This window comes from Lactuca saligna, chromosome 1, assembly GCF_052625555.1.
Source record: "Lactuca saligna cultivar CGN05327 chromosome 1, ASM5262555v1, whole genome shotgun sequence".
Classification (NCBI taxonomy): Eukaryota; Viridiplantae; Streptophyta; class Magnoliopsida; order Asterales; family Asteraceae; genus Lactuca; species Lactuca saligna.
The window spans coordinates 48,766,297-48,792,846 of record NC_136417.1 but is presented as its reverse complement, the minus strand read 5'-3'; positions in this window follow the sequence as shown (position 1 = coordinate 48,792,846).

Sequence of the window (26,550 nt, the reverse complement as noted above, 5' to 3'; positions counted from 1 at the left end):
TCAAACAAGTGACAAGTATTTTGAACAAAAACCAATTATTAATGAATCAAAAGATGAATTTGATAGTATTAATTCGTCTGATTTTCGTTATGGTTTAATTTTTGGTGTTTCAAATAGGGTTGTTGATGCAAAACTCACTGCTGCAGATAATCAAATACCTGAATCAACAAAACATTCATATTTTTTGATACTTACTCAGGATGTTGTAGATCAAAATTCATCATCCCATTCTCTTGGAAATAGAGAAGTTATCCCAAATGATCAAGTGGAGGGGGAGAACTTGCATTCGACTTCTCATGATGAGGGGGGCATTCTTTTGAGGGGAAAAATCGAAGAATAGATGATAATGTTGAGGGGGAGCAACATGAAAATGAAATTGTCGAGGGGGAGCTTAATATGTCGAATAATTATCAAGATGAAACTTTTCATGATTTAAATGATAATATTTATGTTGCAGGTTCCGAGACTAAAGAAATGTTCCAAGATGCACTATTAGATTTTGATCCAACATATCCCCCAATGGATAAATGGATTAAAAGCCATCCTAAAGAACAAGTGATAGGTGATTCACATGAAGGAGTGCTGACTAGAGCTCAATTGCGTGCAAAGATTGAGGTACTTAATGTACATCAAGAAATTTTCATGTTCAATGTTTTTATTTCTAAAATTAAACCTAAATCCATTAAAGATGCAATGGAACACTCTGATTAGGTTGTTTCAATGCAATCTGAATTAGTTGAATTTGAAAGAAATAAAGTATGGAGATTAATTCCGAAACCAAAAGATGTTTCCATTGTGGGCTTAAAATGGATTTTTAAAAACAAAACTGATAAAGATGGTAACATAGTGAGAAACAAAGCTAGGCTTGTAGTTAAAGGTTATTCGCAACAATAAGAAATCGATTATGAAGAAACATTCGTACCTGTTCGAATATTTTTAGCCTATGCAACACATAAAAATTTTGATGTTTATAAAATGGATATCAAATATGAGTTTCGCAATGGTGAACTCAAAGAGACTATGTATATGGAACAACCTCCATGTTTCATTAACAAAGAACTTCATGATCATTGTTATATCCTAGATAAAGTTGTTTATGGGTTAAAACAAGCACCACAAGCCTGGTATGCAACTCTGACAAACTTTTTGAAACTTTCGAAATTTAAACAAGGATAAGTTGATCCCACTCTTTTTCAAAATAAAGTTGGGAATCATCTAAGGCTTGTCAAATTCATGTTGATGATATCATTTTTGGCTCTACTGACCCTGACTTGTCTAATGAATTTGAATACTTGTTGAAAAGTAAATTCGAAATGAGTATGATGTGCAAAATCAACAACTTCTTAGGTTTAAACATTCGTCAAAGCAGGGAAGTCATTTTCATAAATCAAGAGAAGTATACACGTAATCTTCTTGAGAAATTTGACATGACGAATAACACCAAGCTTAGAGTACCATTGGCGGTTGGAAAGAAGTTGAGTCCTTCGTTAGATAAACTTGTTGTAGACATCACTTTGTACCAAAGCATGATAGGTTCGTTACTTTACCTTACGGCTAGTCGACCTGATATCATGTTTTCTGTGTGCAATTGTGACAGGTACCAATCAAACCCAAGAAAACCACATCTCACCGCAGTCAAGAATAGTTTTCGATATCTAAAAGGAACCATTTCATTAGGATTATGGTATCCTTTGAAAACAGGGTTCTTTATTCAAGCATTCTCAAATGTCGACTCGGGGGTTGCAATTTAGATCGCAAAAGCACAAGTGGTGGATGCCAATTACTTGATGGAAAGCTTGTGAGCTGGAAATCGAAGAAACAAACCTTTGTTTCGATTTTGACGGCAGAACCCAAATACGTAGCTGCTACAACTTGCACTTCTCAAATCATTTTGATCCAAAGTCAACTGCGTGATTATGCAATCAGTATGAAGAAATTTACATTATATTGCGATTCACAAAGTGCCATACGCATTTTCCACAATCTTGTGCAACATTCGAAAACAAAGCATGTTGCACTTCATTATCATTTCATTAAGGATCACGTGGAGGATGGAAATATTGAAGTTCATTTTGTAAAAACCACTGATCAGCTTGCTGATATTTTTACAAAACCTTTAGATGAAAAATCATTCGTGAAAAGTTTGGCAGGTCTAGGAATGATCGACGGAAATTCAGTTCCTAGATCAAGTTCGAAAGATTAATAAGGCAGACATTGAGTACAACTGTCAAAGTTAACGCTTACTTTTCATAATCAAAGCTTCGATGTGCTTCTCTTTCGGTATAGCGTTTCTCGGTTTGATCAAATCTTCGTTATCTTATTCTTGCGTATTTTTACTTTCAAAAATACCAAAAAGATTTTCATTATTTTTGTTGTTTTTCCAAAAAATTTATAGTTAGGCATTTTTTTCATCATCAAAAATCAAAACCAACAAAAAAAATTTCATTTTTGTTTTTACTTTTCAACTATCAAAAATACCAAGAAGATTTTTCATTATTTTTGTTATTTTCATTTAAGAACTTTAAAATTCAAAAATATTTTTTTAGTCTTTTTAGATGCTCGAATTAGCGAACGTTTGCAGTGGTTCAAGTTGGCTGCTTAAGGGACATGTATATTTTCGAAATTTTGTCCTAGTTAGGATGCCCCTAGAAGCATATTGCAACATGTCGACCCAAGCCTCCAAGATTCAATGGGTATCGAAGCCTTAATGAATTTTTCATTCTTAAAAATCTTCCCAACTAGGTTATATTCCTATTAGTGAATGAGCTACCATACTCTACTCAAATGAGTTTAGAGTTATCTACTTGGTCCATATATTGCAGTGGTACATTCGAATATCTACACCAAACTTTTTCATCATAAAGTTCTTACATGCTCATACACTTCGACATATGTCCAACAAATATCTGATATAAACCAATCAGGATCGAGACATATCAAACTTTGTGTTTATGATCTAACATCATGAGATCGGGATGAAAGTGAAACCCTAATTGTCGAATCAATTTAAGGAATTGACGAGGAACTTTATTCTAGACTTAACAAAACATTTTTTTAAGTACCTGTTTTTGATACTCAAAATCATATTCTTTGCTTTGTAGTAATCTTGATAAAATGTTCGAAACTCACGACATTTGTTACCCAACAGGATTTAGGACTACTTTTGGTTTCAAGAATATGATTTATGTTTGAGTATCATTCTTAACCTTCGTTACTTGATAAAACTTCCAAAGTTTACTTGTCACTAACTACACTGGTCAAACATGTAATTTCGTTTATAAATTGTCACTCATATGTTTTGTAGTGCCTTGTAACAAAATTTTAAGCCATCTTGGAAGCCATAAAAAAGAATCCCTTTGATACTTCTCAACAAGTATTCGATTGTAATTCACCGGAAACCACACAAGCTGTTGATCATCTCTCTTGATGATTAGCGAAGCAATCTTTCCCCATGATTTATCTACTTTTATGTCGAAATCATATTTTCAACGTCATAGATCCAGATTTTTCTTATTTGGCTTCTTATCTTTTTCCTTGACACACTGCACTCAGGGTAATCCTTGAGGTTCTGAGTATTACCAAGTTAGGATGATGATTTTGAAAGTCTAGCATATGACTTCGCTTTTCAACCCAAAAGTGGAAGAGCCTAACCTCCATTCCAAAGGTTTCTAATGGTTCTCATTCTCTTGGGGCGCGTTAACAGGCTGTATGACGCGATGTTTTGTATTCCAATCCGGGTTTCAAGGAAAAGTGATGATCACTTTATCAGGTGTGGCTATATTACCGGTGAACTGGTATGATTTTCAAGGATACATGTCAGCAGTAAATAATGTTTAAACCTCTTCAAATTTAAATTCTTGGTCACCTATATAAAGGTTTTATGGGGTACATTCCAAGTTTACTCTTTCTGAATATCCCCAAATCATAAGAATTCTTTGTCTTCTTCATAGTTCTTCAAACCCTAATCATAGCTTCTCCTAACATCGTTGTTGATCCATCCCAAACTACTGATGACATCTCTTCAAAACCATTGATGAAGATCCAAAGTACCAACTTCTAGGTTCAAAGTGATGTTTTTGTATATCTTGAAGAGTTGCAGATTTTGATAGTTGCTCTTCAAAACTTCATTTTATCAAAGGTGATGTTTGACGCTTTTGTTGTACCGGTTTCATGGCTATCACTTGTTGGATCTACTGTAGTGTACAACAAAACTCTGGATACGGTTACTTTTTCTCTTGTGAATGAGAAGAAATTTCGGTTGTCGAAGAAAAATTTTGCTCAGATTCTTGGAGTCCCCATTACTGTACCTTTCTACAAGGTAATTAAGCAAATTCTTTACATGTTCAATGAAATGGGTTATCAGCCACCACTTACCAAAATTAGTTACTTCAAAAAGTCTGGGTTACCATGCTTATGGAATTTTTCTTTGGTATTTACCTTCGATGTCTAACTGGAAGAACTGTGGTATTAGACAAGGGTAGGTTGGAAGTGTATGCGATGGTTGGAGGATTGTATTATGACCTACAGGTGGATTATGCTACTCATTTATGGAAATAATTTGTTAAAAGTGCTGGTAACACTAATGTTGTTGATGGAATCTTGTGTGCTCGTTACTGGAGCATCATCTTGAAGTTTGCCTATGAAAAGGAAGGGAATGAAGTTTCTCAAGATGAAGAGACTACATCATTTTCACTGTTTCACTTTCCTAAACACAGTTGAGGATGATGTTGAGTTTTTTCCCATGGTTCCTCGCATTCCAAATACGATGCTTCGCAAAATTGATTCGGCTCATCTAGTGCTCATCCAGTATTTTTATCTACTTCAAAGACGAAAAAGAAGAAAGGATCCAAGAAGAATGCTAAGAGTCCTTCGAAACCATTACCTCCCAAATTTGTCAAGAAATCTAAGAAGCACGAACAAAGTGAGCCACCTACAATTGTTGCTAAGAAGTCAACAGTATCTCCATCTGAGACAATTGTTTTAGCATCTAAGTCTTGTGTTTTCAAGAAATTAAAAAAGATGGCTTGCCAATCATCTGCGACTTACAAAAGTAAACCTCAAGTTTCTCGAAAAGGCGTTATTTTTTGAGAAGTCCAAGAACTCATGTCTCCTGCTTCAAAGAAACAACAGGCAGAAGATATGGCCAAACATCTATCAAAAAAGAAGAAGAAGAAACTTCGTAAGTTGGTCATTAACGATGAATCTACAAAAATGAAGTAATTCCAAATTCACATGTGCTTAACTCTCCGCTTACATCGAATGTTGAGACTTCTGCTCCTGTCACAATATCTGTTGTTTCCACAAATGTTTCTACACCATAGCAGATTGTTGTTACTCTACATCAGTTGTCAACTATCAAAACTTTCCAAGATCAAGGTATTTCTGATCTTGTTGTTTCTTCTACCCTCGATACATCTACGATCGACACTTCTACTTCATTGCCTCCATTTATTTCTACTCTTATTGTTACTCACTTGCCCACATTCAAAAATATTCTTAATCAACCCATTAAATTGTTATTTTCTTCCCAATCCACCGATCCACTTACTACTCATGACGAAGAACAAGACCCGAATGATGATGAAGAGAGTGAGTTTGATGGAACTTTTTCTTATATTCAATTTGATCTGGAGGAGGAAAATATTTCGGATAATATGCTACTAACAGGAAAACAGTTCAAAATCCTCAATAAAAAGCTTAATTCACTTTTACAAATTCAAGCTGATGGAGGAGGTAGACATTCGGTATCCGGTTTGGAGGTTGATATGTTGTTAAAACGTTAAGAACAATGTCTTCATAATACCATTCAAAATGTTGATCGCAAAAATGAGAAAAGGGTGAAGGAACAATCATCAAATTTTACTTCTGATCTAAAAGAGTTGAAAGTTGTGGCAAAGGGGAGACATATCTTTTTTATTCAAGATGTCAAGAAAGCTCGTGAAGATGTCAACTTAAAACTTCAAGAACTCAGAGAGGATATGGGAAAAGAGGTTGTAGTTGTACAACAAGATTATGCTTCTCTTCATCAGAAAGTTGATATTATAGATGATGTTGTTACAAATTTTGTTAAATTGTATGAAGCTCTTGGTCTGAAGGTTGAGCGGATGGCTATGGATGAACTTAAAAGTTTTTCGAATATCAATCAATTATTATTTTAGTTGAAAGGGTAGGTGCTCAAAACGAGTTTGGTGTCATCTTCATTGATAACTCCGTAGCTTCTTACATGAAACTTTTCTTTTCTCGAATCCACGATTCAAAAGGAGTTAGATCCTTTGTCAAAATTGCTTACTATTCTGCCAACGGATGCCCCACATGTTTCAATAGGGGTGCAAGGGGGAGAGAGGATTGGTATTGGCAAGGGTTCTTTGTTCGGAACTGGTGGTAGTTCTTCGAAGACAGATGATGACGATGCGATAGTAGTGGGAAAAGTTTCTTCAACTCAAATTCCTGTTTTTTGAGTATTTGCTTCAACAATTTCGACATCCACAACAACTACAAGGCCTATAACAAAAGGGATTGTTATTGGTTGTTAAGTTTATGGGGGATCAAGTTCAAAACCACCACCTGCCACAAAAAAATTACAGAATAAAGGGAAGGGTGTCATACAAGAATCATTGGATGAGGAGAAGAAAGTTGCCATTGAAATAGAGATGGAGAAGCAAAGGCAGATTCAAAGCATACTTCGAATCAGAGAAAGTGATCCTCCTGTGATGAATAAAGGTGATTCTACTAAGTATTTTAACTATGAATACATAGAATCCACGGTTCTATCTGGTCAGATACATTCATTTAGCAAGATTCCTAAAAAGAGTTATGATATTGATAGCACTAATATCAATCAGTTAGATTTTCATATAAATCTAATGATGTTTCGTGTTGAGCAATTTGAGATTTCAAATAAGTTCATGGCCAAGGAGGAGTACAAATGATTGAAGTGTCGATTCCATGCAGTGTTGGGAAAGAATGAAGATTTAGTCTGGTCTTTAGTGAAAATTGTTCGACTTCTAAACGTTACCAAGGATGTTTTATTCGAAGGAATGTTACATAATTACAGATATGTTGCAGTATGGGCGAACAATATGGTTTTTGACTTTTCAATTGTTGATTTCCCTTTAATAAACCTATATGATCATTTAATTGTTGCGAAGATCTTAAAGTCAATTGATTATTCGAAGATGCAATAAATTAACAAGGAATATTTCATTATAGGTTTCAAACTCTTGATGACATTCATTGATGGTTACTATGGAGCCCTGGCCATAACTGATATTGATCTGGCTACAACATTGGGAAAGAAAGTGACTATTCCCAAATCGATGATCAAAAATTAGTCTTTTCTTAAAGATTACGAAGATGGAGAGATTTTCTTGAAGCCCTTTGGGATTATATTCGTGGGAAAGCATAAGAATGGTACATCGAAAAAGTTTTTGTTTCAAGTAAACGAAATTGAAAGATTCACTTCTTCGCATTACACAAATTTGCTGATTTGAATGAACAATTGTGAAAAGAATAGTGGCCATGAGAAAGCTGAATTTCAGAAGATTGTTAGCTGGTACTTTGAGATAAGCAGAGTGTTACACCAAGCTGCTTAACATTTTATAACATGATTTCGACACAACTTACAAAGGGGAAGATTGTTAGGGTCGAAGTATGTTGTAAGGTGTCAAAGGTTGTTTTATATTCGATGGTGATGTAATGTTATTTACAAAGGCAAAGTTATTTCAAAGCTGTAATGTTTTAGTCCTTCGTATTTTTTTTGTGTTGTCTACTTTTCTTATAAATAGGATAGGATACATAAGATAGACAGAACTTTTGGGAAGAACACTTTTGTTTGTAATCTTTTGTATCGTGAAAGCATAATAGAGCTAAAACAAGATTATATTTACTTTGTGTGTGCTTGGTCCATTTCAATTCTGATTTCATTTCATTACTTGATTAACAAACCTCTTCATTTTAACTACACTCGTTTTCTCTGTAACACTACCTCCCATTCCTCTGTAAGACCACCGCCCATTCCTCTGTGAGACCACCACCCATTCCTCCTTTTTCTCTAAAAATCCACCGACCACCACACTTTTGCAACCCCGACCACCATTTCCACCTACCACCACCGCCAACCACTACTTTCATCCATAATAATCATGTTTTGTTTTCAAATTCATCTTCAAGGTATCAAATTCTTTGGAGGTTAACGAAAATCTAGAACAACCAGACTTCGGTACCCCAATTTTAGAATGTAATACAACTCCAAAATTGTTGCAAAATCTGAATCTTCTCTCAATTTTTGTCATCTTTCGACTCTCTTTCGGGTATCAAAAAGGTAAGCCTTTTTTTATCAATTTCTTAAGAATCGTTTGAAAGGAACTCGACCTGGGGCTGATTGATTTTGGATCCTTCTCCTTTATGCATCCCTATCATTCTTCGGTAAGCTACCTTTCTGCGTTTTCTTTTTATTTGCATCTGTATCGTTAATCTTGTTCTTTTCAATCTCTTCTGCAACCTTGGTAAGTGAAATTATCTTTCTTGTTGGTATCAGTTATGATTACTTGTTATCTCTAGGTTATCTGCGTCCAATGTTAGGGTTACTCCACCCGACCAACTTCTATAATCTATGGTTTTTTTGTGAATCTTGTATTGAAATTACACTACATTGCCAAGATTTAGGTTTTCGTTGACTTTTGGTCTGGATCGTGGCGGTGTTCTAGAATTCAAATTGATTTAGGTTCTTTTTGGAAAATTAACACTTATTTTGTCTGGTTTCTTACTACTGTAGTTCAACTCTAGTGTTGGTTTTTAGTATCAAATTATATCCGATCTTTAGGACATTGATGGAAGCAAGAGTCATATTATTATCTTCTAGGGTTTGATTGCTCTTCTAATATGGAGTTTTTTTTATATAGGAAACAAATTTCTTTTGCCACCTCCTTCACACATAAGTGGTTACATTCTCGTGTGCACTTGATGAACTGTAGAAGACTGGGAATCTCTGGGTGGATATTTTTTGCCATTGGACCAGGGAAGACTGGGAAGCTCGGATTCCTTAAGAAGTGTGTTAAGTTGTTCAATACTTGTAGTTCTAATCGAGCTTCAACAATTGATGAAATGGCATATTCGGATTCCTTAAGAAGCGTGTTAAGTCATAGTATGTTTTGATCTATTTGATTACTGTGATTTATCTTAGTGTTTATTTTTTTGGGGGGGTTTCAATAGTTTAGATTACACATGTACTATATTCAAATTGATGTGATAGTAGTAGCAAGTGTGCAACACAACTATTCTACAACAAACTTTCTGATATGCGAAATTTCAATGGATCTAATATGTATTTGTTTTCATTTCAGATTTTACAAGCTTTTCCAAGGGATTTTCCATACTTGAGTTTAGCTCCTCCTGCAACTCCAAGAATAAGGTTGTTTTTATAAAATGTAATTCGTTTAGAGTGGATTAGCAATATATTATGTTAGAATATATATAGTTGTATTAAAATTTATAACATAATCTGTAAGAATATGTATGAATATACATTTAGGTGTCCATGAGTAAACAACGATCTTGTTATTTTTCAACTAATGGTTCAAAGATGTTATCTTTCTTCAAGAAATTCATTTAATCAAAATAAATATTCTATTAGAAAATATGTGTTCTTCCATTATTGTAAAATATTATTTTAACAGAATGTCATTCTGACAGAATAAAATCATGTATAATTAAAAATTATGTTAGAATCAAAATTGAATTAATTAAAAGAATCAGAATATTAAATCAAGACAATTAATTATCCCCAAAAATCTGGAATTTCCTTTTTCTAAATTGGTATCAATTGACTAAAATACCATTATAGTGAAATTAGATAGTATATCTCAGTTATTTTTAATTCAATAATATTTGTTAATGACTTTTTTAAAATATCTAAAATGAATAGTCCACAATCAATCCTATATCTACACAATAAATAATTAGAATAGAATAAATTAAGCCTATTATATATATATATATATATATATATATATATATATATATATATATATATATATATATATATATATATATTTGCCAATGATAATGACCATTTTGACAAACGTTAACAAGTTTAATAACTTTTTATGTTATAAAACAGGTGAAATTATGAATGAACAAAACTAAAAATTAAGTTACCACATTTGACTTTAACCCTTACAAAAAATAATGCTAATCTTCTCACTATAATATACACAAATATTCACTTAGGTGTGTATTATATTCTTACAGATAAAATTGCAAAAAAGGTAATGTGGTTTTCATTTTACGTAGCTAAGGTTCAAAACATTAAAATTTATAGATTTGATCATTTTTAACAAGTTTTATTCTGGTTTTGATTTTTCTTCTGTAAACTTTAATAGTTTGGCTGTTAATTTTTTTAAAATAACTATTTTATCTTTAGAGACCAACTCTATAACCAAACTACAAGGATCATTTCTCCATATCTTTTTTTTTTTAGTTTTATTGAATCATTATATATATTAATAAATATTATTTTTAATATATACTATTTATATATTATAAATAGTGTCTTATTTGATTATGAATTTCTTTTAATTAATTTTTTTAATTTCTTTGTTATCAGATATTTTGGTTGGATAATCATATATGAATAAATATTATTTTTAATACATAATATTTATATATTAATAAAATTATTATATTGGATTATTAATTTATTTTAGTTAATTTTATTTATTGGAGTAATTCTTTTTTATTGGATTATTGTAAATATTGTTTTTATTTTATAATATTTATATCCTAATAAATATTTCATTATCAGATTATTAATTTCTTTTAGTTAATTTTTTAATTCTTTTTTTTTGGAGTAATTCTTTTTTATTGGAATTTCACTTTTAATTTGTTATTTTCTTTATATAATAAATATTATTTATTATATTATTAATTTATTTTAATTTTATAATATTAATTATTTTTAACTTTATTATTCTACCACAAAGTTATCGGAATACGCAAAAGTGCCCCCTCTCATCAACGAAACAAAAAAGGAAGATTCCACAAAGACCTAATTCATTGCCAAACACCTTCATCGGAGGTTCGACGTAAATCATAGTAACTTTTCCACCTAACGTCACCCGTAGCCACTTGCAACAACCTTTTCACAACCCGCTGGAATCATCCATATCCCACATAATGTGGAACAAACTCCTATTAACATAAAAATGGTGGTGGTGATCGGGTGATTGTAGTGGTGTTATCGCAGATGATACCGACATCCTCGTAGTTTCATCGGAGGTCGAACAGAAATCCATCAACATTTTCCAACCAATAATGACGATGGTTACTTGCGATAACACAATTACCATCCCCCGATCTTCATAATTACTATTAATGTTTATAAAATTTTATTGCGCATTGTATGGGATATGGAAATTTCAACGGATTGTGAAGAGGTTGCCGAAGGTGGGTACCGGTGATGTTAGGTGGAAAATTTTAGTAGGGTTTACGTTGGACATCTGAAGAAGGTGTTTGGCAATGATCCTAGCGATTTTCGTTAATGAGAGGCGACACTTTTGCGTATTCCGACAACTTTATGGTGGAACGAATAGAATTAAAAAGATGGACCAAAACTACAACAAAACTTGTTGAAAATGATCAAATTTATGAATAAGATTATTTATGTTATATTTCATTTCTATATGGTCGAATGATCAAGTCAGAAAAAAGATTGAAATGAGTCATTAATAGCCCAAAAAAAACCAAGGGTAATTTGGTAAAGACCCGAACCGACCCATTACCCAAGCCAGCCATTTTTTTCTTTTTTAAGGTGGCATTCATTTTTAGTTTCTCGATTTACTCACCATGATATTTAAAAAAAATCATTAAATAAATAGGGTAGTACATAAAAGAGTAATGAGTAGTAGGCACTTGAATGTTGTTCATAATAGCAAAGCCAGAGAAGGATTGAATTCCTGAGAGGGTCCTTTTTGATGGAGTTTGGTTGGCACTTAAAAATGGATCCCTTAATGGTGTTTAAATGCATGCATTTGAATCTTGAATGTGGGGAGGTTGAGAGATCAATTTATGTTTCATGAATGAAGCCACATATGAATTCATGGCATTTCACCTTCCCAAATTCTTTGTATAAGAATGGATTGTCCTACCATTCTTACCCTTTAACACATTTTTATTTTCATAAAGACTAGAAAAAATAATGTTCAAAAAGGTGAAATATATCCAACTTATTTTTAGATATATGTATCCCAAACATAGATGGTGAGGCTAAAAAAACGGATGAAATTGAGAATACAGTGACACACATTAACTGATTCCAACACATTGACGCATGAATAGCAAATAGTTTTGATATTGTAAGGTCAATATAGGCAAAATATGATTTAAAAGCTTAGGTTTGATTCATATATTATTACTATTTTTCTTTCATTTTTGTCTTTCTTTGATTTCGTAGGTTTCGGTTCAGGATGGCCTATATACCCGCACTCGTGTTTTCTTTATTTTGATCTGAATTGTCTATTGCATGTTCATGTTTTGTGGGTGTACAACAAATAAGATATATTATTAGGTGCATAAGTTTAAAAAAAATTATACTAATAATGCTATGCGTTTCGTAAACAAAGCCACATATATGGGTTTTTTTGAAGCTTAAACGTGTGACTCGTGTGTCTATATATATATATATATATATATATATATATATATATATATATATATATATATATATATATATATATATATATATATATATATATATATATATATATATATATATATATATATATATGGAAAAGTGAATATACCCTTAAGGGTATATAAGCTTAGGTACCCAAACTCACCATAATACGTCATTTTATTTGATATATTTATTATAATGTTCTTCAACTTCAATCCTTAACTTGATTTACTTTCAAGATTTTTAAATTTTCATTATTATTTTCCTATTACATCACATCTTTTTAACGCCCATCAATTAGGTTATATATATTATAGTTGAAAATGAAAATTATGTAAGAGAAAAATAAATGTGAAATTTATAAAAATCTTTGAATGAAATCAAGTTAGAATTTGAATTATAAGAACATTAGACAATTACAATGTATATATATGATACAAAACGACATACTATGGTGAGTTTGGGTACCTAAGCTTATATACCCTTAACGGTATATTCACTTTCCCCATATATATATATATATATATATATATATATATATATATATATATATATATATATATATATATATATATATATATGTTCAGGTTCATTTGAGATCATGCTAATATTGTGAGACCGTGATATCAAATCTAAAAATAGTTTTAAAATGCAAAATAAAAGGAAAAATCAAAATATTCTTTTTTTAACTATTATTTTCGGAACTTTATTTAACTAAAAACAAAATAAAATAAAATAAATTACCGTTTTTTTAATACGTGAAATATTCTAATAAAATATTACATTGTACATATTCTAATATGATTTTTAGAATGTTTAAAATATTCTACTAGATTTGCAAGATATGTAAAATATTCTAAATATTCTACTAAAATATGTAAAAATGTATTTTTTTTGTATTTTTTATATTTTTTTGGAAAATATATATTCCGAAAATAATATTGGAAAAAAATTTTCAAAAATTTTCAATTATTTTTCATTTTAAAAGTGTTTTTGTTTTATCTTAAATGAGTGGCTAGGATTGCGTTTCACGGTCTCACAAAATTAGCCAGTCTGATATGAACCTAACCCTATATATATATATATATATATATATATATATATATATATATATATATATATATATATATAGGGTTGAGATCAGTTGATAACTTAAAGTTTCCCGAGAACCCAAAAATTAAAAGTGAAGCGTTGGATCAAAAGTAATTCGTTAAAAACATGATCGTCATCTTACCAATCTCATTTAATGTTTAATTTTTGTGTTATTTAATATATTAATATAAATGTCTAAAAATCTCATTTAATGTTTAAAAACTGCATTTTTTTTCAAAAGAAACTACATTTTTTTTTTCAAAAAAAAACTATATTTTTTTAAACAACTGCATTTTTTCTAGAAATAAAACTATATTTTTTTTCAAAAAAATAGCATTTGTTTCGGACAAACTACATTTTTTTCAAAAAAAAATTATAAAAAAGTGCAATTTTTTTCAAAACTGCATTTTTTTAATAAAAAAACCAACGTTTTAGATGAATATATGCATATTTTTTCAAATGCATGTATGCATATTTCCTATATTATAATATCCGTAAATAATTATAGAAAATCTTATATTTATTAATCAATCTATAAACATAATACAAATATTTTATTCGATACAAAATAAATTATAAAAACTACAAAGATTCATATTATTATCATTTCTTCATATCAAGATTTCCATATTTTCTTCGATTTATCACTTTTCACATCTTCAATATTTCAACAACTTCTTCAAAACCTACAAGAAAATTAAAAAAAAATTGATTAATGCAAGAACACTCAGAAAAATACACAAGTATATATCATGTAAGATTCACATGTGATTATATCATATAAGATTCAAATGTGATTATATAATATGATATTCACATGTGATTGTATCTTTTAAAATTCAAATGTGACATTTACAAGAAAACTAAAAAAAAATTAACAAAGACCACTCACACAAATGCATGTGTGCATATTGACGTAATTTATATGTGATTCACTGGTGATTTACATGTGAATCACATGTAATTCATATGTTATTCGCTTGTCATTTACATATGAATCACATGTAATTGATATGTGATTCACTTGTGATTTACATGTGATTAATTTGTGAATTACATGTAATTTATATGTGAATCATATATGAATTACATGTGATTTACATGTGAATCAAATGTAATTCATATGTGAATTAGATATTATATACATGTAAATCACATGTAATTCATATGTGATTTACATGTGAATCACATGTAATTCATATGTGATTTAAATGTGAATCATAAGTAAGTCATATGTGAATTACATGTAATTCATATGTGAATTACATGTAATTCATGAATCACTTGTGATTTACATGTGAATCACACGTAATTTATATGTGAATTACATGTTATTTACATGTGAATCACACGTAACTCATATTTGAAACAATTGTTGCTTTTGGAAGTGAATAGCAAATGAAAATTTAGTTAAATGCTAATGGGTTTTGTACATAAGAACATTCCTATGTGCGCATACAAACCCTAATGCTTGGATCTAGGTTTCTCTAATTAAACATGCATTGAATCCAAGACTCCTAATGGCTAATTAGGTATAAGAACAATACAAAACCAGAGTTAGAAGCATACCTTGAAACACTTGTTTGATCTTCTTGTTCTTGGAGCTTTAGAGTCACAATTGTCACTCCTCTAATGGTTTACAAACACCAACTAGCAGAGAGAATGATTTGAGAGAGAGGAGAGAGGAGGAAATCGGCCAGGGTATCCTTGCTGTAGAGGAGGTGCCGATTTCCCTATCCCAAGGGGTCTATTTATACTTGTAAGGCTCCTAGCGTTTCACCCTTTAACCCTAATTGGATAACTTAGACTCTAAGTAATCCTAATCCTTACCAAAGATAAGCCATGGACGATTTTAGGCTTATCCTAGCCCTAGAAATCGTCCACCCTCTCTCCAATAAGGATTTACAGCCTAAAGTGTAACTATCAAACAATCGACAGTTTATACCCTCTTCTTTAATTAATCTCTTTAAGTCACCAAATTAATACTAATTAATCTATGACTTATATTAATCAAATAAAAATATTATTATTCATTATATTATTCTCATAATATATTAATCATATCTATTCTCTCATAATAAACATCCTACCAAGTTGCTATGGTGAAGGAAACCCAAAAGGACCATGTACAATCGGGTCAAATACTTGCCTAATATAGTTGCAGCCTTAGACACTATTCCAACAGTCTCCCACTTTGATAAGCCTAGTAACTATATGCACAAGTATAATCCGATTTGCAATCGTAGCTCTCAAAAACGTTGTCAAACTCTGATATAATCAATCTTGTCCTTTAGATAAGGGATCGTATAGTCCTCTGTTAGATATCATGCTGACAATTCTATGGAATGATTAGTCTAGCATTTGGTTTCTCGATCTCTGATTTATTTGACATAGAACTTAATCGAACACAACAATTCAGTTCTGACCGGGCCCGGCACATAAGTCAAATCAAATCATCTAGCGGCCGAGATATCACTTTTTCCTTCTTAGGATAAAAGTTACAGATAAACTTCGACTTATATGCATTTACTTATTCATTAACCAACTATACACAACAATGTGTTTTATAACATTGAGTTACCAATGTGGTTTCGCATTATCAATGTACAATCAATTAGCAAATAACAAACCATATATCTAGGTCTTAAGACTATATGATATTATCGTCTTGCGATCACCCTTTTTATCACATTCCATAAGGTGATTCCAACAAGTGTGGGTTTGTTCCAATGCTCAAAACCAATTCATAAGCAGTCATGAACGTTGCAGCAATCTTTTGCTATGTCTAAAACCATTTAGACAATCTACACACCTATTCACGACAATCTTCATTCATATCTACTTCCGACATATGAACGATTGTGGACAATTTGAACAATTCGATTATTCTTAATAAACTCAATTATTCTGAAAGTCAAAACATGCAAAGTGAAACAATAGTTAAACAATTAACATAAGACAATAACATTACTTATAAATAAAACTCCTTTATTTAATCATCAAATGTTAATTACATTTATCTATTAAACGTTTCTAATACTATCTAATCTATGCTAATATCATCCTTCAGCCCAATACTCCTAGAATGCTGCAAATGCTTAACCCTACTCAGTCCCTTCGTAAGCGGATCTGTTGGGTTATCTTCTGTTGATATCCTCTTCACTACGAGTTGTCCTTCTTCTACATGATGTCTAATAATGTGATATTTTCTGTCGATATGTCGTGATCTACCATGATCTCTTGGTTCCTTGGTCAAGGCAACCGCTCCTTCATTATCACAGAAAATCTCCATAGGCTCCTTTATGGCAGGTACAACTCCAAGATCACCAATGAAGTTCTTCAGCCATATTGCCTCCTTCGACGCTTCGCTCGCTGCAATGTACTTTGATTTGCACGTTGAATCAGCTATGGTTTCCTGCTTGGAACTTTTCCAAGTTACTGCTCCTCCATTCAGGGTAAAGACCCAGCCCGACTGCGAACGGTAGTTGTCCCTGTCGATCTGAAAGCTGGCGTCACTATACCCTCGCACCTTCAAGTCATCACTCCCTCCGAGGACTAAGAACCATTCCTTCGTCCTCCGAAGGTACTTAAGGATATTCTTCACCGCAATCCAATGGGATCTGCCAGGGTTCCCTTGATATCTACTAACCATGCTCAAAGCAAAGGCTACATCAGGGCGAGTACAAGTCATAGCGTACATGATTGAGCCAACTGCAGAAGCGTATGGAACTCGTCTCATTTCATCTATCTCGGATTCAGTACTCGGACTTTGAGTCTTACTCAAATTGGCATTGCTTTGTATCGGTAATTCTCCCTTCTTTGAGTTTTCCATACTAAAACGTTTTAGTACCTTCTATAAGTAAGTGTTCTAACTAAGTCCTATTAGTCTCTTACTTCTTTCTCTTACTATCCTTATTCCCAAAATATAGGAAGCCTCTCCGAGGTCTTTCATAGCGAAGCACATCCCGAGCCAGGACTTAACCTCCTGCAGAGTCGGGACGTCGTTTCCTATGAGTAATATGTCATCGACATATAGAACGAGGAAGCTTACTACACTCCCACTGGATTTGACATATACACACGATTCATATTCGCTTCGTACAAATCCAAACTCTTTGACTTTCTAATCGAAGCAAAGATTCCATCTGCGAGACACTTGCTTAAGTCCATAAATGGACTTCTCATGCTTACACACTGTATTCGGATGCTTCGGATCCACAAACCCCTCTGGCTGAGCCATGTAAACATCCTCAGCCAACTTCCCGTTAAGGAAAGCGGTCTTGACATCCATTTGCCAAATCTCATAATCATGAAATGCGGCAATAGCTAGCATCACTCTAATAGATTTTATCTCCGCAACTGGTGAGAAGGTCTCTTCATAGTCAACTCCGGGAGTTTGAGTAAAGCCCTTCGCAACCAATCGCGCTTTATACATGTGTACCTTTCCATCCACGTCGGTCTTCTTCTTGAACATCCATTTTCACCCAACGGTCTTACGTCCAGGCACATTATCAACCAAATTCCAAACTTGGTTATCATACATGGATTGGATCTCGCTATCCATTGCCTCTTTCCATTTCGCAGACTCCGGGCCTGCCATGGCTTCCTTATAGCTATTAGGTTCATCAAGGTTTATTAGTGTACTATCACTAATGTACGTGTCCCCTACGGTAGTAATATGAAAACCATACAACCGGGGTTGAACTCTAACTCTTTCGGAACGTCTAAGAGGTAATGATACGTCAATTGGTTCAACCGGAGTTTCCTCCTTGGGTTGAGCGCCAGCGGTAGAGGTTCCTTCATCTATCGACTCTTGAATCTCTTCAAGATCGATTTGCTTTCCACTGTCTCCTTGGCCTATGAGTTCTCGCTCTCGTAAAACTCCTCTCCTTGCAACAAAGACAACATTGTCCTTTGGTCTATAGAAGACATATCCAAAAGATTTTTGTAGGTAGCCGATGAAAATACATCACTCACTACGAGGTTCAAGCTTGTCGTGAGTATCTCGTCATACAAAAGTCTCGCAACCCCAAACCTTGATATGTGCTAACGAAGGAGCTTTCCCCGTCGACATCTCGTGAGGTGTTTTGGCAACCTTCTTAGTAGGGACTCGGTTAAGGATATGGGCGGCAGTCTCTAAGGCATACCCCCAAAAAGAGATAGATAGCGAAGCACGACCCATCATAGAGCGAACCATGTCCAACAAGGTTCGATTACGCCTTTCTGCCACAACATTCAGTTGTGGTGTCCTAGGTGGCGTTAATTGTGAAACTATTCCACACTCCTTGAGATAATCGTGGAATTCAAGACTTAGGTACTCTCCTCCTCGATCGGATCGAAGCATCTTGATCTTCCTGCCCAATTGATTCTCCACTTCATTTTTGAACTCTTTGAACTTTTCAAAAGTTTATGACTTTTGCTTGATTAAGTAGATATACCCATATCTACTATAGTCATCGGTAAAAGTCACGTAGAAGCGGTTTTCATCCTTCGTGGTAGATCTAAACGATCCACACACATCGGTATGTATGAGGTCCAATAGACCCTCACCCCTTTCGCACGTACCAGCGAAGGGTGACTTAGTCATGTTTCCAAGTAAACAAGATTCGCATGTGTCATCTTCCCTAAGGTCGAATAACTCCAACACTCCATCCTTTTAGAGTTGGGCTATGCATTTCTTGTTGACATGTCCAAGACGACAATGCCATAAGGATGCCTTATCCATACTATTGGAAGAATCCATGCATAAAACATCATTTCCTAAGTTATCAACAATCATAACAGTTTCATAAATTCCATTCCATGGTATAGCTTCAAAGTAAAAGATACCATTCAAATAAGCTAAAATAGAACCATTCTCATTATTAAAATAAAATCTAAAACCTTGTCTAAACAAACCATGAAATGAAATGATGTTTCTAGCCATTTCTGGCGAATAGCAACAATTGATTAAATCTAAAGACAAACCATTCCTAAGCACTAAAGAATACACTCCAATCTTGGTCACAGGCGACGATCTTCTATTCCCTATGATTAGATTTATTCTTCCATGCTCCACGTCTCTATTTCTTCTTAGTCCCTGCACATTAGAACAAATGTGATAACCACAACCGGTATCAAGAACCCAAGAAATATCATGAGATGAATCGTTATAATTAATTGTGTATATACCTGTGAAAGATGGCTTGATCTTTCCTTCCTTGATGGCTTGCAGGTACTCTGGGCAGCTTCTCTTCCAATGTCCTATCTTGTGGCAATGGTGGCACTCTGCCTCCTTCGGGTTAGGGCATGGCTTAGCGGGATCAACTTTGGTCCCACTAGAAGAGGCACCATCTCGGGCTTTAACCTTGAGATAGTTCTTAGACGAAGCCTTCCTCTTCTTCCCCTTTCCTTGTCCAATTGCCAAGACAGGAGCGGCGGGGGGGATTGGGAGTTGGTGCAACAGACTTGTCCTTGAAGTTGCTCTCAGTGACCCTCAAGAGACCTTGGAGTTTGCTTAGGGTGACCTCTTCTTTGTTCATGTGATAGGTCATCCTAAATTGATTGTAACTTGGAGGCAGAGAGTAAAGCACCATGTTGATCGCCAAGTCTTCCCCAAAGTCAACGTTTAACTTGCAAAGGCGGTCGACATACCTTTGCATCTTTTGCAGGTGCACAGTAAGAGACTCTCCATGACTCATCTTAGCGGAAATCATGTTAGTGAAAATCTCATAACGCTCTTGTCTCGCGTTTTGATGGTATCTCTCCAATAAGTCTTGGTGCATTTCGTACGGATACATGTCCTCGTAGGACTTTTGGAATTCAGTGTTCATAGTTGCGATTATGATGCAATGTACCTTCGTAGCATCATGCTCGTGAGTTTCAAAAGCGGTCATTTCGGTGGGAGTAGCGATTTCGGGGTTGATTTTCTTGAGCTTCTCATCGAGAACATACTCCTTATCCTCATAGCGAGCAACCGTGCGAATGTATCTTATCCATTCGCTAAAGTTCGTTCCATCAAAGGTGACCTTTTGACAAAGGCTCATCAAAATGAATGAACTAGCAGTAGCGTTGTTAGCGTTCGACATCTACAATAGAAAGGACAAAGATTGATTAGAATGTGAATCCCTAATTATCATCCAATAAGAAAAATTAGGGCTAGGATCCAACAACAATATTTACACATTAGAAAAGGGATGCCGTAATCTAATATGCAAACAATTTTGAAGGTAAGTGAATGACTATTCACTAATTCTCCACCATGAAAAACATAACTTTAAGTCCTAAATGTATTGAGAATTCCTAGGTTCGGATGAGATTCATTGAAACTTTTCAATGGCATGTTTAAATCTCGATATGCCCCTCTTGTTTGTGACTGGGATACCGAGGATCACAAAGCGGGTGTGAATTATCATGCAAATTCACATGGTGCCTTCATTGTAACGATCACCTATTCGATGTGCCGGTAAACCACACACGCTCCACTAACTTCTTAGCAAGGTGCAAAGTGTAATTTCATGGGATTGCATCAATTCACTTTTCCCAAAGTAACTAAGATTGGGAAATTTTAAGAAAACATGTAGTTACTTTGTATTTCTTATTATACTTTTAATGAGAGGATGAGGTTGCCCTATCCTACCCGTTCGACTAACAACCCTCCACCGATCAAGCAAGCGGTGGGTGTGAGTGTACACCCATTAAGCGCCATTTTATAGGCCACAACCTTATACCCACCTTATAGATCGGCTTCGTGAATGAGGCCTACTAACGGTAAGACTAGCATTTAAGTTATACATATATAGATATTAATCTTGTAATATTATATTAGTATAGGGTTGGATTTTAAACTTGTAAAAAATTCTAGGGTTTGAAATTTAAATTGTCTAAATTAAACTTTTAATCACAAAACATAAATTTCAAAACTTAAGGGCAAGTTTTAAACATTTAAAACATAAAGGATCAAATAACAAATAATTCAAATTAACCATTAATCACATAATTATTCATATTTGATTTATTTATGATTTCTTGAAAAACAATTTACCAATTTAATCAAAATAATTAATAATTATCATATAACGAAATTAAATAATTGATAAATATCTTCAATTAGTATAAAAATATAGTCATATATATCATAAAATCGGATTTGGGTTGATCTAATATGATAAATGTAAGTTTCCATAAGATAAATATGAAGAAATCCCGATTTTGGCTCTTCCTGACGCTCGGACTCGCCGAGTACCCAAACTGGACTCGCCGAGTCAGGCCAACTCATCGAGTCCACTATGGGACTCGCCGAGTCCATGACTCAGAACTACAAAAATTGAATTTTGAAGTTAACATTCAAACAATCAAGCATCAATTTAATAGAAACCAATCTAGGCTCTGATACCACTGATGGGTTTTGTACATAAGAACATTCCTATGTGCGCATACAAACCCTAATTCTTGGATCTAGGTTTCTCTAATTAAACATGCATTGAATCCAAGACTCCTAATGGCTAATTAGGTATAAGAACAATACAAACCCATCAGTGGTATCAGAGCCTAGATTGGTTTCTATTGTATTGATGCATTGTAGAGCTGAAAATCATTTTTTGGCCTTCTGTTCGACCTGACTAGGCGAGTCACTACCTGGACTCGGCGAGTCAGCCCTACTCGGCGAGTTCCAGAGTGTGACTCGGCGAGTCGGAGCGTCAGACAGAGGGATTTTCAGATTTTATAGTTGTTTTGCTTAAAGATAATTACCATATTTGTTTTAAACCTATAAAATACGAATTTTATTGTTTCTTAATGAATATACTTTCCAAAAGACAAGATAATTACCAATTGATTAGATAATAACTTCCTTATATGATAAAGATTGAATTATTTGTATTAATTGGGTAACTTATTTTGCAAGAAATTGAAATTAGGTCAAATATAGATAATGATGAAATTAATTGTTTAATCTATATTATTTGTTATTTGATCCTTGTGTTATGAAAAGTTTCATTTATTCCCCTTTAGGTTTTATAGTTTAAATTTGAACTTAAAAGTTTTTTTTTTTTTTTTTGAAATTTAAATAGTTAAAACCCAAATGTTTTGAATAGTTTCAAAACTTGCCCTCAAGTTTTGGAATTTAAATTATGATTAAAAGTTTAATTTTGATGTATATTCAAATTCTAAACCCTAATGTTTTGAAATGTTTGAAAACTTATCCTCAAGTTTTTGAATTTAAATGTTGATTAAAAGTTAATTTAGAAATGTTAAATTCTTAAACCCTGGTATTGTTTTGAAAGGCTCAAATCACACCCTTATGGTTTTATTAACTAATTAAGGTGTATAATTAAAAGAGGTTTAATAAATCCATAAAAGTTTTGGTTTATAATTTAATTGAATTAAAAGTATAATTATTAAATTTTACCACCTAGTATTTTAAAAGTGTAAAATACACCCTATACTATATATAACATTAAAAGTCTAACATTATATATATGTATGAGTAAAAGTCAGTCTTATCGTTAGTAGGCCTCATTCACGAAGCTGATCTATAAGGGGTGTTTAAGGAAATTGCCTATAAAATGGCGATTGAATGGGTATCCAGTCTTACCGACCGCACTCTTGACTAGTGGAGGGTTGTTAGCCGAATGGGTAGGATAGGACAAAACCTTCCATTATAAGTATAATGAAGTACAAAAGTAACTAAATGTTTTACAAATTCCCAATCTTAGTTACTTAGGCAAAAATGAATTGATGCAATTCCATGAAATTACACTTTGTGCCCTTGCGAAAGTTAGTGGAGCGTGTGTGGTTTACCGGCACACTAAATGGTTCTAAGCAAAGGTAGCAAAGGGTGACTCAATGTTTGTCATAGTTCGGTGGAGCGTGTGTGGTTTGCCGCCACATCGAATAAGTGATCGTAACATGTGAGGGCACCATGTAAGTTTGCATGGTTATTCACACCCGCTTTGTGATCCTCGGCATCCCAGTCACAAACAAGAGGGGCATATCAAGATTTAAACATGCCATTGAAATGTTCAATGAATCTCAAAGGATCTAGGAGTTTTCATAGATATAAAACTTAAATTATTTTTCGTTTTTCATGGTGGAAATTAGTGAATCGTCATTCACTTACCTTCAAATATTCTGCAACTAGATTACGGCATCCCTTTTCTAGGTGGTAGCGTATTGTGTTGGGTCTTAGCCTTAATATCTCATTTGGGTGATTTATTAAGGACTCAATCAATCAACTAACTTGAATTTATTTTTCTCCCGTTTTGTAGATGTCATAGTTCGACAACTATGGTGTTCCCAAATCCCGTGGAACAAGCATTCCACATGCAGATGATATTCCACGATTCGATCGAGGAACAAGAAATCATACTTCACTTCCTCCTCCTCCTCCCATTGTTCTCCCTAACCCACAAGATCGAAGAATTGAAAGGTTCATTGTCATTAAAGCCCTATTGGAAATGAAACATGAAGATGGTAAACCCGTGTGTACCCATGTTCTAGGAATGAAATCACACATTGATAGGTTGAGATGTTGGGTCTGTCATTCTCGGATAAGTTGGCTGTGAACTGGGTTATGCAGTCACTTCCCGAATCATATAATGAGTTCAAAAGAAAGTATTATATGATGGATCATGACGAAAGCCTCATTGACCTAACTTACTATTCACTAATTCTCCACCATGAAAAACATAACTTTAAGTCCTAAATGTATTGAGAATTCCTAGGTTCGGATGAGATTCATTGAAACTTTTCAATGGCATGTTTAAATCTCGATATGCCCCTCTTGTTTGTGACTGGGATACCGAGGATCACAAAGCGGGTGTGAATTATCATGCAAATTCACATGGTGCCTTCATTGTAACGATCACCTATTCGATGTGCCGGTAAACCACACACGCTCCACTAACTTCTTAGCAAGGTGCAAAGTGTAATTTCATGGGATTGCATCAATTCACTTTTCCCAAAGTAACTAAGATTGGGAAATTTTAAGAAAACATGTAGTTACTTTGTATTTCTTATTATACTTTTAATGAGAGGATGAGGTTGCCCTATCCTACCCGTTCGACTAACAACCCTCCACCGATCAAGCAAGCGGTGGGTGTGAGTGTACACCCATTAAGCGCCATTTTATAGGCCACAACCTTATACCCACCTTATAGACCGGCTTCGTGAATGAGGCCTACTAACGGTAAGACTAGCATTTAAGTTATACATATATAGATATTAATCTTGTAATATTATATTAGTATAGGGTTGGATTTTAAACTTGTAAAAAATTCTAGGGTTTGAAATTTAAATTGTCTAAATTAAACTTTTAATCACAAAACATAAATTTCAAAACTTAAGGGCAAGTTTTAAACATTTAAAACATAAAGGATCAAATAACAAATAATTCAAATTAACCATTAATCACATAATTATTCATATTTGATTTATTTATGATTTCTTGAAAAACAATTTACCAATTTAATCAAAATAATTAATAATTATCATATAACGAAATTAAATAATTGATAAATATCTTCAATTAGTATAAAAATATAGTCATATATATCATAAAATCGGATTTGGGTTGATCTAATATGATAAATGTAAGTTTCCATAAGATAAATATGAAGAAATCCCGATTTTGGCTCTTCCTGACGCTCGGACTCGCCGAGTACCCAAACTGGACTCGCCGAGTCAGGCCAACTCGTCGAGTCCACTATGGGACTCGCCGAGTCCATGACTCAGAACTACAAAAATTGAATTTTGAAGTTAACATTCAAACAATCAAGCATCAATTTAATAGAAACCAATCTAGGCTCTGATACCACTGATGGGTTTTGTACATAAGAACATTCCTATGTGCGCATACAAACCCTAATTCTTGGATCTAGGTTTCTCTAATTAAACATGCATTGAATCCAAGACTCCTAATGGCTAATTAGGTATAAGAACAATACAAAACCAGAGTTAGAAGCATACCTTGAAACACTTGTTTGATCTTCTTGTTCTTGGAGCTTTAGAGTCACAATTATCAATCATCTAATGGTTTACAAACACCAACTAGAAGAGAGAATGATTTGAGAGAGAGGAGAGATGAGGAAATCGGCCAGGGTATCCTTGCTGTAGAGGAGGTGCCGATTTCCCTATCCCAAGGGGTCTATTTATACTTGTAAGGCTCCTAGCGTTTCACCCTTAAACCCTAATTGGATAACTTAGACTCTAAGTAATCCTAATCCTTACCAAAGATAAGCCATGGATGATTTTAGGCTTATCCTAGCCCTAGAAATCATCCACCCTCTCTCCAATAAGGATTTACAGCCTAAAGTGTAACTATCAAACAATTGACAGTTTATACCCTCTTATTTAATTAATCTCTTTAAGTCACCAAATTAATACTAATTAATCTATGACTTATATTAATCAAATAACAATATTATTATTCATTATATTATTCTCATAATATATTAATAATATCTATTCTCTCATAATAAATCATCCTACCAAGTTGCTATGGTGAAGGCAACACAAAAGGACCATGCACAATCGGGTCAAATACTTGCCTAATATAGTTGCAGCCTTAGACACTATTCCAACAAAATATGCACATTTTGTGGAGCTTTTATGATGATGATGATAAAATGTGAATGAATAAAGGGTGAGGGGTTGTAGGTTTGAGAGATGCAAATGGTTACAAAATGATGAAGGTGTATATAAAGACTATGTTTATTGAAGAAGAATAGTTGTAAGACAAATCCATTGTAATAGAATACCTTTAAGCTTCCTTTATAACATAATTTAACTCTAAGTCTCTAGAGTTATTT